Source organism: Palaemon carinicauda, chromosome 32 (assembly GCF_036898095.1).
Source record: "Palaemon carinicauda isolate YSFRI2023 chromosome 32, ASM3689809v2, whole genome shotgun sequence".
In the NCBI taxonomy this organism is placed as follows: Eukaryota; Metazoa; Arthropoda; class Malacostraca; order Decapoda; family Palaemonidae; genus Palaemon; species Palaemon carinicauda.
In genome coordinates this window covers 18,910,018-18,922,152 of record NC_090756.1, presented here as the reverse complement: position 1 = coordinate 18,922,152, position 12,135 = coordinate 18,910,018, and the positions used below count along the sequence as shown (strand labels likewise).

The 12,135-nt window shown below is 40.1% G+C and overlaps 1 long non-coding RNA gene across 1 annotated transcript in view; it reads left to right on the top strand.

The window, feature by feature from the left end:
- The window catches only part of LOC137625720 (uncharacterized), a 40,699-nt gene extending 28,894 nt beyond the window's left edge, over nucleotides 1–11,805 (top strand). The window contains exon 3 of the long non-coding RNA XR_011040883.1: nucleotides 11,610–11,805. This is a non-coding gene — a long non-coding RNA (uncharacterized lncRNA). The remainder of the gene's footprint in view (nucleotides 1–11,609) is intronic.
- The last annotated feature ends 330 nt before the right edge of the window (nucleotides 11,806–12,135 follow it).

The following is a 12,135-nucleotide window of genomic DNA, read 5'->3' as shown; positions in this document are numbered from 1 at the left end:
TAATATTATAAACTTTCTTTCATGATGCTGTCCCAACCCTATGAGTAAAATTTTCCATATGTATGTGTTTTTTTACATACAGTATATATGTATGTTTTTTTTTTTTTTTTTTTTTCTCATGGCATGGATGTTTCTACATCTGTTATTGCCACTTGGGCGGATGCTGCCTGCTTTGATGAATGGGAGAGGGGTCACAGTTGGGAGGTGTTTGTGCTCAAAGCTATATGTGAGAGTATTGGATGATCTCAGCCATCCCGAAGATGGTTTGGACCTTTTTGGCGGAACTATTCTCAAGTGTTGGGTCTTCGGAATCCAGGGGGATCCAATGCTTGGGGTAGGACTCTCGGCTTTTGGCCGGAAGCCCGTCATTACAGATATGGGGAGGATGATTCCATAATTTCTTGGTCTCAGTCTTAACAGGCGGGTTCAGCTTACACCTGTGCCTCTATATCTGTTTTGATGCTATCCTTCGGGTAGGGTATGGAGTGGACCATCTGGGAAGTATACTCTCACTGTGCCGGTAGTGGAGAGTGCAAATTTCCTTCTCAACATGTGATGCCTTAATGTTCTCAAGCAGGTAAATCAAACTATTCAAAAAATCACTCTTCTCTTTTCCTTATTCTGATGGATTCTTGTGACAATGACCCCACCTCCCCTGGATATGCTGACTCGCCCCTGGCACTGTTGACGACGACTGGCAATTCATTTAAAGAAAACTCCGTTGACGACGTAGGAACTAAAAAGGACTGTTCTTTAAACATTCGGAAAAAGGGTAATTTGGGCAACACAGGAAAACTGAATGTCCTGCACGTTACCCAAATCCCTTTAGAAGCTAATTATGATGTGCTACATAAAATATTTGAGTGTTACGGATCAATAAAAGAAATTAGAATGAAACTTCAAGAAGATTATTGGGAATCTTGGTTATCATTTAATTGTCATGAGGAAGCATTTAATGCAAGCCGTAATATTGTTGATATTAAAGTAGGTAATATGAGTGTTAAGGGTGCTCTGTGTGATGGGGCACCTAAAGATCTGGATGTCTACAGACCAGCAGACTGGGCTGATAAAGATATAGAGGCAGATATGCCATCCCAAGAAAGCCAAAACCACCTATGTGGCTTCTTGCTCAATCTGTAGGAGGTACGGAAAATTATTTCAAGATCTGCAAATTTCTTCAGAGGAAGGTAGGTACGATTGCACCTGGAGATATATCTCGATTCGGGAAGAAAAGTTACTTGATAAAGGCCAAGTCATACACACAGTCTGTTATACTGTCCAATTTGAAGACAGTAAATGATGATATAAAATTGGACATCAAACCCCATCTAAACTTTAGCTATGGAAGGGGAGTGGTTTTTAATAGGGATCTGTATGAATTTACTGAAGAAGAGATATTGACTATGTGTCCTCTATCAGTGTGGAAAGTACATAAAGTACCTGGAACATCAATGATTGTTCTTACTTTCCAGGATGCCGATGTACCTTCCCACATAGACATAGAAAACGAAAGGATCAGAGTTCAACCTTTCAAGCAAAAGCCACTGCAATGTTATAATTGCTTTAAATTTGGACATCCTTCCAAAGTTTGCAATAGTGAAAGAATTTGTAATACTTGCTCCAATATTTACCATGGGGAATGTACATTTGAGGCAAGGTGCTTAAACTGCAACTCTAATCATAAATCTAATGATAGGAGCTGCCAGTTTTATAAGTTAGAAGAGGCTGCCCTCAATAAATCAATTATTGAACATGTAAGCGTGGGGCATGCCAAGAGATTATTAAATAAATCTAATACTTATGCAAAGACATTAAAAACAGGAGAAAAAGTTCCTCGGGAATCATCTCACCCACCTACTACTGTAGGTAGTTCTCGAAAAAGGAATTCACCATCTATTGATAAAGTGCTGCATAAGACAAGAACATCTCCTCCTAAAGATTTATCATTGAGTATCAACAAAAAGACATTGCCCACCACTATCAAACCTTTGTCCCCCATTACAAAGGATAGTACTAACCTCTCCCAGGCCATGTCCTTGCCTGATTTAATGGAGATTCCACCTGACACCAAGTTATCAGGTGTACCTGTAGTGGTGAAGGTACAAAAACCTGGTAACTCGCAACCTATTAATCGTAAAAGAGAGAGACCTCCATCTCTCTCACCCCCTTCCATAAGAAATACTAGAATTATGACATCAAATAAATATGATGTTTTGTCTGTTGATGTTGGCGATCAACCAGAAGACAATTTAAATAAATCAGAAATTCAAGTTGAGGTCCACCATCTCCCTCAACAAATAGATAAAAAAGATACAAAGAAAACCACCAACGTAAAACCCAACATAACAAGACCATCTCTGAAGAAACCTACAGGTAATAATGTTAGATTAAAAACTGCCAATGGGAAGACCTCATCCAAGATGTCTTCCCGAAATAATCCATAGTTTTCTCCTCAATTTTGCAATGGAACTGTCAGGGTTTAAGGGCGAAATTTGAAGAACTTAAGCTCCTAATTCATGAACATTCCCCCATAATTGTATGTCTACAGGAAAGTATGCTTGATGCTAACACTCCTAGTCCTCGAGAGTATGTTAGCTATAGAACACCATATAATCATCAAGCAGGGAGCCATGGTGGAAGTCTCATGTACATTCGTCGAGATGTTCCCCAAATACCTATGTCTATATGTACAACACTGCAGGCAGTGGCTGTACAAATTGATATAGGAAGAAAATATACAATATGCTCTCTCTACTTGCCTCCAAATGATAATATTTTATATGATGATTTAGCAGAGGTCATTCATCAACTCCCTCAACCATTTCTCTTACTGGGAGATATGAATGGTAGACATCCTTTATGGGGTGATATTTTAGCAAACACAAGGGGCAATATTATCTCATCAATTGTGGAGAATGAGGATGTGGGACTCCTTAATACAGGAGAGCCCACACACTTCCATGTTCAGATGGGTACCTTGTCATGCATTGACCTTTCAGTTGCAAGCTCTAACTGCCTTCTTGATTTTGATTGGAGGACATTACATGATTGGCATACTAGTGATCATGCACCAATCATTATAAACACCAACAAGGGTCCGCCTTTGCAAAGATCGCCACGTTGGAATCTAGACAAGACCGACTGGGTTAAATTTTCTGAGCTAAGTGAAATCGAAGGGAGAGCAGAACAGTTTGAAAGTATTGATGATGCCATAGACCTACTGAATGGAACTCTTCCTACAGCAGGAGTCAATTCAATTCCCAAAACAACAGGGTTATTCAAACGACGACCAGTCCCGTGGTGGTCTTCAGAACTAACTGCACTCCACAGAGCCACAAGAAGATCTCTAACACGATTGCGTAGGCGCAGAACTGATGAGAATTTAATTATGTACAAGAAATGTAGAGCACAGTTCCGTCGTGCCATGAAAGAAGCAAGGCGCCAGTCATGGATGTCTTTTGTTTCCTCCATTAACAGTAGAACACCACCGTCTTCTGTGTGGAGGAAAGTAAAAAAGATAGCTGGCAAATTCCCCCCCAACCCACCACCAGTGTTGAAGGTGAATGGCCAGTATGTAACTGAAGCAAATGAAGTTAGCAATGTCTTGGCTAATCATTTTTCAAATGTATCCAGCAAGTGTGAAGGAGCCCCTGGTCACCAGTATAGGAGCACTGAAGAAAAGAAAATTTTAAATTTTGCAACAAGAAGGGAAGAGTCGTATAATTCTCCTTTCACTGAAAGAGAATTTGATTCCGCACTTGCTCATTGCAATGATACAGCCCCTGGACCCGATGGAATTCCATATGCAATGATTAAACATGTACATTTTAATACAAAGCTATTTATTTTTAAGCATTATTAATAGAATATGGCATGATCATAGTTACCCAAGTGTTTGGGAACTAGCCATTATTTTAGCCTTTTTAAAACTCGGTAAAGACAAGTTTTTAGGAGCAAACTATCGTCCTATAGCATTGACATCTTGTTTATGTAAAATCATGGAGAAGATGGTCAATGCAAGGCTGATGTGGTGCCTTGAAAAGAAAGCTATTTTATCATCGATTCAATGTGGATTCCGAAAAATGCACTCATCAACTGATGTGTTGATACGACTTGAGTCTTCTATTTGTGAAGCCTTTGCTTCCAAACAGCACCATGTTACAGTATTTTTTTTACCTTGAAAAGGCATATGATACCAAATGGAGATATGTTATACTTAAAACCATTCATGAAATCGGATTGAGAGGAGAGCTGCCACTATTTATTCAGGCATTTCTTTCACGTAGAGTTTTTCAAGTGAGAGTTGGGGATACTCTATCAGAGAGTAAGTGCCAGGAAGGAGGAGTTCCTCAGGGTAGTGTGCTGAGTGTAACCCTTTTTGCACTAGCAATTAATGGGATATCCTCAGCCATTCCCCAGGATGTTCTCTCAACATTATTTGTGGATGATCTCTCAATATCATTTGCTGGCACTAGAATGGCAATGGTTGAGAGAAAAATCCAACTCGCTATTGATAAAATTATCCAGTGGGCTGACATGAATGGATTTAGGTTCTCGACAAGTAAAACTACCATTGTCCATTTTTGTCGTATCCGGGGAGTACATCCAGACCCGGATATATACATTAAAGGTCAACGGATACCATGTGCAAGAGAAGCTAAATTTTTAGGTTAGATATTTGATTGTAGGCTTACATGGGTTTCTCACTTAAAAGCGTAAAAAGCTAAATGTGTTGAAGCTCTGAATATCTTAAAGTATTGTCCCATACATCATGGGGGGCAGACCGCAATACTATTTTAAAATTATACAAGGCCTTGATTTTTTCCAAAATTAGTTATGGTTGTGAAATATATTCTTCAGCCACCCCAAGCCGGTTAAAAATATTAGACTCGATACATCATGCAGGTATTAGATTGTCTACTGGAGCTTTTAAAACCTCGCCTATCCCAAGTCTCCTTGTTGATGCTGGAGAGTTACCTCTAGACCTTTACCGAATGTCTTCCATTATTCGGTATTGGTTTAGATTGCAAAGACTCCCTAACTCTCTAGCCTTGTAAGACACGCATCATACTTTGAGTTGCACCCAAAATCTCCTCAACCTTATGGCTTTCGGGTGAAACGATTATTAAATAGTCTGGATATAATTAGAAATAAGGTACTTCCATTCAAGGTATCATCAACGCCTCCATGGAAGTTACCAGAGATATCTTTTTGTAAATATTTTATTGGAGATAAGAAGAATATGTCAGACCTAGAAGCCAGGTCTCTTTTTTAATGAACATGTTAAAGAACATGAGGATCAACTTTTATATATACTGATGGCTCCAAATCTGATGCTGGCGTTGGATTTGGAGTACAGTGAACCCTCGTTTATCGCGGTAGATAGGTTCCAGACGCGGACGCGATAGGTGAAAATCCGCGAAGTAGTGACATATTTACCTATTTATTTAACATGTATATTCGGACTTTTAAAACCTTCCCTTGTACGTAGTACTGTTAACAAACCACCCTTTAATGTACAGAACACTTAATGCATGTACTACAGCACCCTAAACTAAAACAGGCACAAATATTAAAGGCGATTTTATATCATGCGTTTCCTAAACACCTAAAAAGCACGATAAAAAATGGCAACCAATGTTTTGTTTACGTTCATCTCTGATCATAATGAAGAAACAAACTCATTTAGTGTACAGTACACATATATGTATAGGTTAGTTTTTGCATCGATTATATTGATTATACAGTACTGTATGTTGATTTGTTTATTACCAATGTTTTAGTTTACGTATTTTTCTTAGGACTTCCAAATGAAATGTTTTTCTTTATGACGCCGCCTGAAACGACGGCGTGTACGCTCAGTAAACAACCACGCTCAGAACAAACAAGGCATTTAACGCGCATGATGATAGTGATAAATAATGATACAGTACATACAGTATTTACAGTAAAAGCATTTACAAAATATGTTACCTTACAAATATAAATTATACAGTATTGTACGTAGCAAAGCAGGAAAACAATTTACGAGAGAGAGAGAGAGAGAGAGAGAGAGAGAGAGAGAGAGAGAGAGAGAGAGAGAGAGAGAGAGAGAGAGAGAGAGATATTGATTGATTGATTGATTGATTGATTGATTGTTTTACGTACGTAAATGTAAATTTTAAACAAAAAAAATATGATAGGTTACAACATGTAGACTTTTAAAACCTTCCCTTTAACTTAATGCATACAGTACGTACATTACTAAACTATAAAACAGGCACAAATACAATTTTAGAATGTACAGTAAGAATATTAAAGTAAAAAATAAAGATTGTTACTGTACTCACCACGAAAGAAGTTGAAGAAAAACTTGAATGGTGATGGCGATGAATTTGCTGCACAGTAGAAATGATGATGATGAAGCTGATGATGTGTTCTACTGTGCAGCCAATGATAGTATTTTACGTCTCTTCAGACGGAGGTGTCTTTTCCTGGGACACCTCTTCAACTTCTTCCTGGGAAACTTCAATTTCTTCCGAAGGCGTACTAGCAGGAGGAACTGGCTCTTTTTTGCGAGGCTGGAAGAACATTGTGATCGGAAGTTGTTGCCGCTGCTTCTTTTTTCGATCCAAGAGCATTTTGTAGGGAGTCATTTTGTCATCAACCTTGTTGCAGAATTGCATCGAGCGAACCATATCCTCGTCCCACTCTTGCAACATTTCTTTCAACTCCTTCGCATGGTTGCAGGCCTTGGCAAGCCGTTCTAATGTTAAGCCCGTTTCTTCGACATTTTCTTGGGTCTCTTCCTGGGTATCACTCTCTTCCTCACTTGCCGATTTCGTCAGGTCTTCGAGGTCTACGTCAGTTAGGGGCTGGGAATGGCAGTCCAACAACTCGTCGACGTCTTCAGTCGTCATGTCGCCAAACCCGTCGCCTCCAATTATGGCAGCCAACTGCACAGATTTGCGTATTGCAGAGTGTTGGATTTCCGACGGAGTAAATCGCTTGTCGTCGTAAACAATATCGGGCCACAACTTCTTCCAGCTCGCATTCACGGTTGCAGGTTTCATCTCTTGAAGTGCCTTCTGAATATTCTGCAGGCACGTGGCTATGGTGTACTGCCGCCAGTACTCCTTCAAGTTAAAATCTTCATCCTCGTCATCTTGGGCAGCATCCACACACGCAACGAGGTCCGCCAAGGTATTCTTCGTGTAGAGGGCCTTGAACGCCCTGATAACCCCCTGGTCCATCGGTTGAATTAATGACGTGGTGTTGGGTGGCAGGAACTCAACCTGAATGCCCTCATGCGACAGGTCAGTTGCGTGTCCACCAGCGTTATCCATAAGGAGAAGGATCTTGAATGGCAAGCCCTTCTCTAAGAGATATTTGCTGACTTGCGGGATAAAACACTGATGGAACTAGTTGGAGGTCAGCATCTTCGTAATCCATGCTTTTTGATTATGCATCCAGTACACGGGAAGGAGATTCTTATTTTTATTTTTCAAAGCGCGAGGATTTTTCGACTTATAAATAAGCCCCGGCTTTAACAAAAATCCAGCAGCATTGCCACACATCACGAGGGTAACGCGATCCTTGAATGCTTTAAAGCAAGAGGCTTTGGCTTCCTCTTTGAACTGGAAAGTTCGCGACGGCATTCTCTTCCAAAACAAGCCAGTCTCATCCATATTAAAGACTTGTTCCGGCTTGTATCCACCTTCGGCGATAATATTCTTGAACGTCTGGTTCACGTAAGTTTCAGCAGCGGCAGTGTCAGCGGAAGCAGACTCCCCATGCAGGGAAACGCTTTTCAGGGCGAAGCGTTTCTGAAACTTCGCGAACCATCCTTTGCTTGCGGAAAAACGTTTCTGAGGCTGGGAATCAGTGGATGTCCCTGGTTGAGGATCATCTGCATCATCATCATCTTCAGCATGGTTGCCGTCGTCGTCTTTAGGTTCCTTTGCAGCAAAATTCTCATATAAACTCAAAGCCTTTGTTTGGATGGTGTTTGTATCCAACGCTATGTTCTTCTTCCGGCATTCGGCAATCCACACAGCTAAAGCACCTTCCATGCGTACGATCGTTTTATTACGCGTTGTAACGACTCGCTTCGCTGATCTGCTAAAGGTGATTGCAGCCGTCTTTCTAATGTTTGCCTCGTCCTTCTTGATATAGCGAACAGTAGATTCGTTGATGCCAAAATGGCGGCCGGCGGCCGCGTAACTTCTACCATCTTTTAACATGTCGAGAAGCGTAACCTTCTCAGCTATCGTCATCATCCTTCGGTGGCGTTTAGGCTCACTACCAGCCTTAAGAGAAGCAGAACGCTTGGGAGCCATTACAGTAGGATTTACAGTACCGTAACAAAAAGTTCAACTTAAAAAGGTCGCACACAGCACAGATTAAACTTCACAAACTTAAGAACGTCTACTCAGCGATACGCGGTAACAGAGAGTGAACGATCCAGCCCCGCGAGAACTTTGATGCTGCGGGTAGGAGATGCGGGCAAAACACCAATCACAGGCTAGATAACAAAACTTGAGTTCTGATTCGTCATCTATCAGCGCTTGAACCAATCACAACCCGTCTTACAGTACTATGATGCGTTGGTTACCTACTCATAGAAGATGCCCCGCGCATACTGAACGTACGTAGATTAAGTACAATACCGTAATAATAATAAATAATGATAATAATACTGTACAGTAATAATAATAATAATAATGATAATAATGATAACAATAATAATTTTATTAACAACAACAACAATAATAATAATAATAACAATAATAATAATACAGCTTTACGTACGCTATTTTACGCCCCTTTTCTCTCTCTCTCTCTCTCTCTCTCTCTCTCTCTCTCTCTCTCTCTCTCTCTCTCTCTCTCGTACGCTTATTCGAAATGTGATTTTTGCAACAAAGAATATTATTGGATGCAGTACTGTACTACGTACGTATACATACAAAAGATTCATGGAAAAGAAGCACACCCATTACAGTACACACCATTCTAATATGGTATGACTGCATCTGATTTGCGTTTCATGTTCGATTTAATTTTACTACGTACTGTATACAGTACTGAATTATCGTATGATCACATTCTCTTTTCGTGTTTTATTTCTTTCTGTGCTGAATTATATATCATATGTAATGCAATGAACAATCAGTAAGAGCAGATATTACTAATTACAGTATTAATGGAATTACAGGTAACAAAATATCGTATTTGGGGGTCTTCAGATTTCGCGGTATTTTCGAATTTTCCGGAAAATCCGCGATATGTATATATATATGGGTTATGGAAAAACCCCGCGAAGTGGTGAATCCGCGATTGTCGAACCGTGAAGTAGCGAGGGTTCACTGTACATAGTAATGGTTTTAATTGTAGAGGTGCACATCCTCTGACCGCTTCCATATTTACTGCCGAACTGTATGGCATATTAACCGCTATTGAGAAAATAGCGTTGGAGAAGGAGGGTAATTTTACAATTTTTAGTGATGCAAGGAGTGTCCTTCAAGCTATAGAAGTTTTTAATTCTAATAACCCTCTAGTTTTAAAGATTTTAGAATGGCTTTTTATTATTGGACGGAGAGGTATAACAGTTCAATTTTGTTGGGTTCCAGCACATGTAGGTGTGTCTGGGAATGAGAAGGCAGATTCACTGGCTAAGAAGGCTGCATCCGAGTTACTGCCAAGAAGGTATCCCATTCCCTGTAATGATTTCTTAGCTGACATCAAGAAATTGGTTTGCAATAAATGGCAACAGCAATGGGATAGCCTAGATGGGAATAAAATGCGAGAGGTAACAAATGACATATCTCCTTGGAGGTATAATATGATGCCCCGAAAATGGGAGACGTCTCTTTGTCGTCTCCGTATTGGTCACACTCGGTTGACACATGAGTTTCTGCTGAAGGGCCAACACCAACCGTATTGTGACGACTGTTTAGTTCCTCTAACAGTAAGGCATTTGTTGACCGAATGCCCAAATTATAACAACTTAAGGAATAGATATTTGTTTGAGGCTCGAGGTGAGGGTGGCAGGTTCATCCTTGCCAAGATTCTTGGAAATGTGTCCTACCATGCAAGTGGCATTTTTAGATTTATTTCAGAAGCAGGTCTTCTGAAAAATATTTAACTTTTATGACATTCAACTTTTATGATTTTAATTGAATACTCTTTTATTTTTTATTTTATTTTATTTTTTATTTTTGTATACATAAATTAAATGTGACCGGCGTCAATGACCTCAGATGTCAGGATGCCTGAAAACTTTAAATCAATCAATCAATCAACTTTAAAAGAACGATACCAGCTCGCCCCCGTGTGTCGGCACTGTTGACCAGTGCGGGGAAGGTCAAGAGGAGGATCTCAAGGATTTCCTTCCCCTCTCAATCTAGACCCTCCTCCATCTTAAAACCCAGAGCTTGTAACGTCAAGTGGCATTGCTACGTCCCTGGCGTTCAAGAAACTCTTCTGTGGCGCAGATACTTTAAGTGGGCATGTGGAAGCGTCAATCGACCTTCACGGCTCACTACCTGCAAAGACGTAACTCACAAGAACATGGGGACCTTTTCCATCGGTCCTGTGGTGGTCATACAACAAATGGTCTAAACACCTCAGGCTCCTTGATGGATAAGTAGCAGAGGGTTGAGGGCTGAGGTTACCCGGATTAGTCTGAGGTGAATGAGTAAGAATGGCTGGCTCCTTTCTTCCTTACACCTTCTCCCTTTGAGGGAAAACAGCTCCGCAAGCCTCAGCATAGCTGACCTCACCTCGTTGCAGGTAAGTCTCATTTCCCTTGTGCCTCATAAGTATAGAAGAATACTTTGTTATATCCCCAATACCTTTTTGAGGAAGGGTATTGGGTAATTCTTAAGAACAATAGGTTTTGTACTCGAGTTCCTATGTTAAAGACAAGCTACACTGTTAGTTCCACTCACACAGGCTTCTGGAGGCCGCTATCGGTGCATTACCTTATATCGGCACTTGATTTTAGCAAGGGTAGGGTCCCTTCTACTATCAAACACAGATCGAAATAGAGAGGACCCTGGTTCATGACCAAGGCCAGTTGGTGAGGACTTCCTCCCTCCTAAGAGTAAGTCACCCCTATAAATAGCGAAGGGTTTGTATCTACGCCGGAACAAATAACAAATTTGTAAGTAATTTGTATTTTTCCTAGTATACAAACCTGGAGCTATCTATACAAATTGGCCCGGCTCCTGTCCCCCAAGAAGTCCTGCCATAAAGCAAAGTGGTTACTCAGCCGAGAGGTGTGAGTGAGCGGGGTAGCCATTCTACCCCACCCCCCACCCGCTAACTAGCGTATAGGGTAGTTATCCCTCACTAGAATTATCATGGCTCGTCTTTCAGCTACGCCAAAAATATACTCCTATAGATAGCTCCAGGTTTGTATACTAGGAAAAATACAAATTACTTACAAATTTATGTTAATATTATAAACAGTTCAATCAGATCACTGAGGTAACTGAAAAGTCAAGAATTATGACGAGTCAAATGTACTGTACAAAAATTAGAATTAATGAGGATTATTAATACAGTACTTTACAGTAATGTTTTTATGGAAAGTTGCATTGCCACAACTAATCTTTTTTTCTTTTCAGGTTACAGCATTACATTTTGTGGTAAATGAACTAGTGTGTACCCGGGTCTTCAATGGATCCAAGTTCACAGTTTTTTTTTCTATTACTCTGGAGTTCTCAACGTTGATGGGCAATTTTGATGTAATGAAGTTCACAGTATACATGAAGCATATTTAAGCCTGGTTAGGTCATTTGAAAAGACCCCAGTGCCTTGACTAGCAGGTCTGTATGGTTTAGACTGGGTTACATACTTGTTCAGTTTTCTTCCCCTTTCTAAGCAAGTAACCTTTTTGTATTTTTTTTTGTTTTTGTATTTTAGATTTATAGTAGAGTAGTTCCTTTGACTGTGAGGTCTACTTTTCATAATAATAGTTGGAGTGATAGTCATGGATAGTTTTTTAACCCTGGATAGGTACGCTACTCGGACACCCCTTTAAGGGTATACTCGATCGCGCGCGACCCCGACGCAAAAAAAAATCCTTGAAAAATCTGTTTTTACAGTAACCTTTTTTTTTTTGCCAAAAAAAAAATTCAACGAATGCTTAAA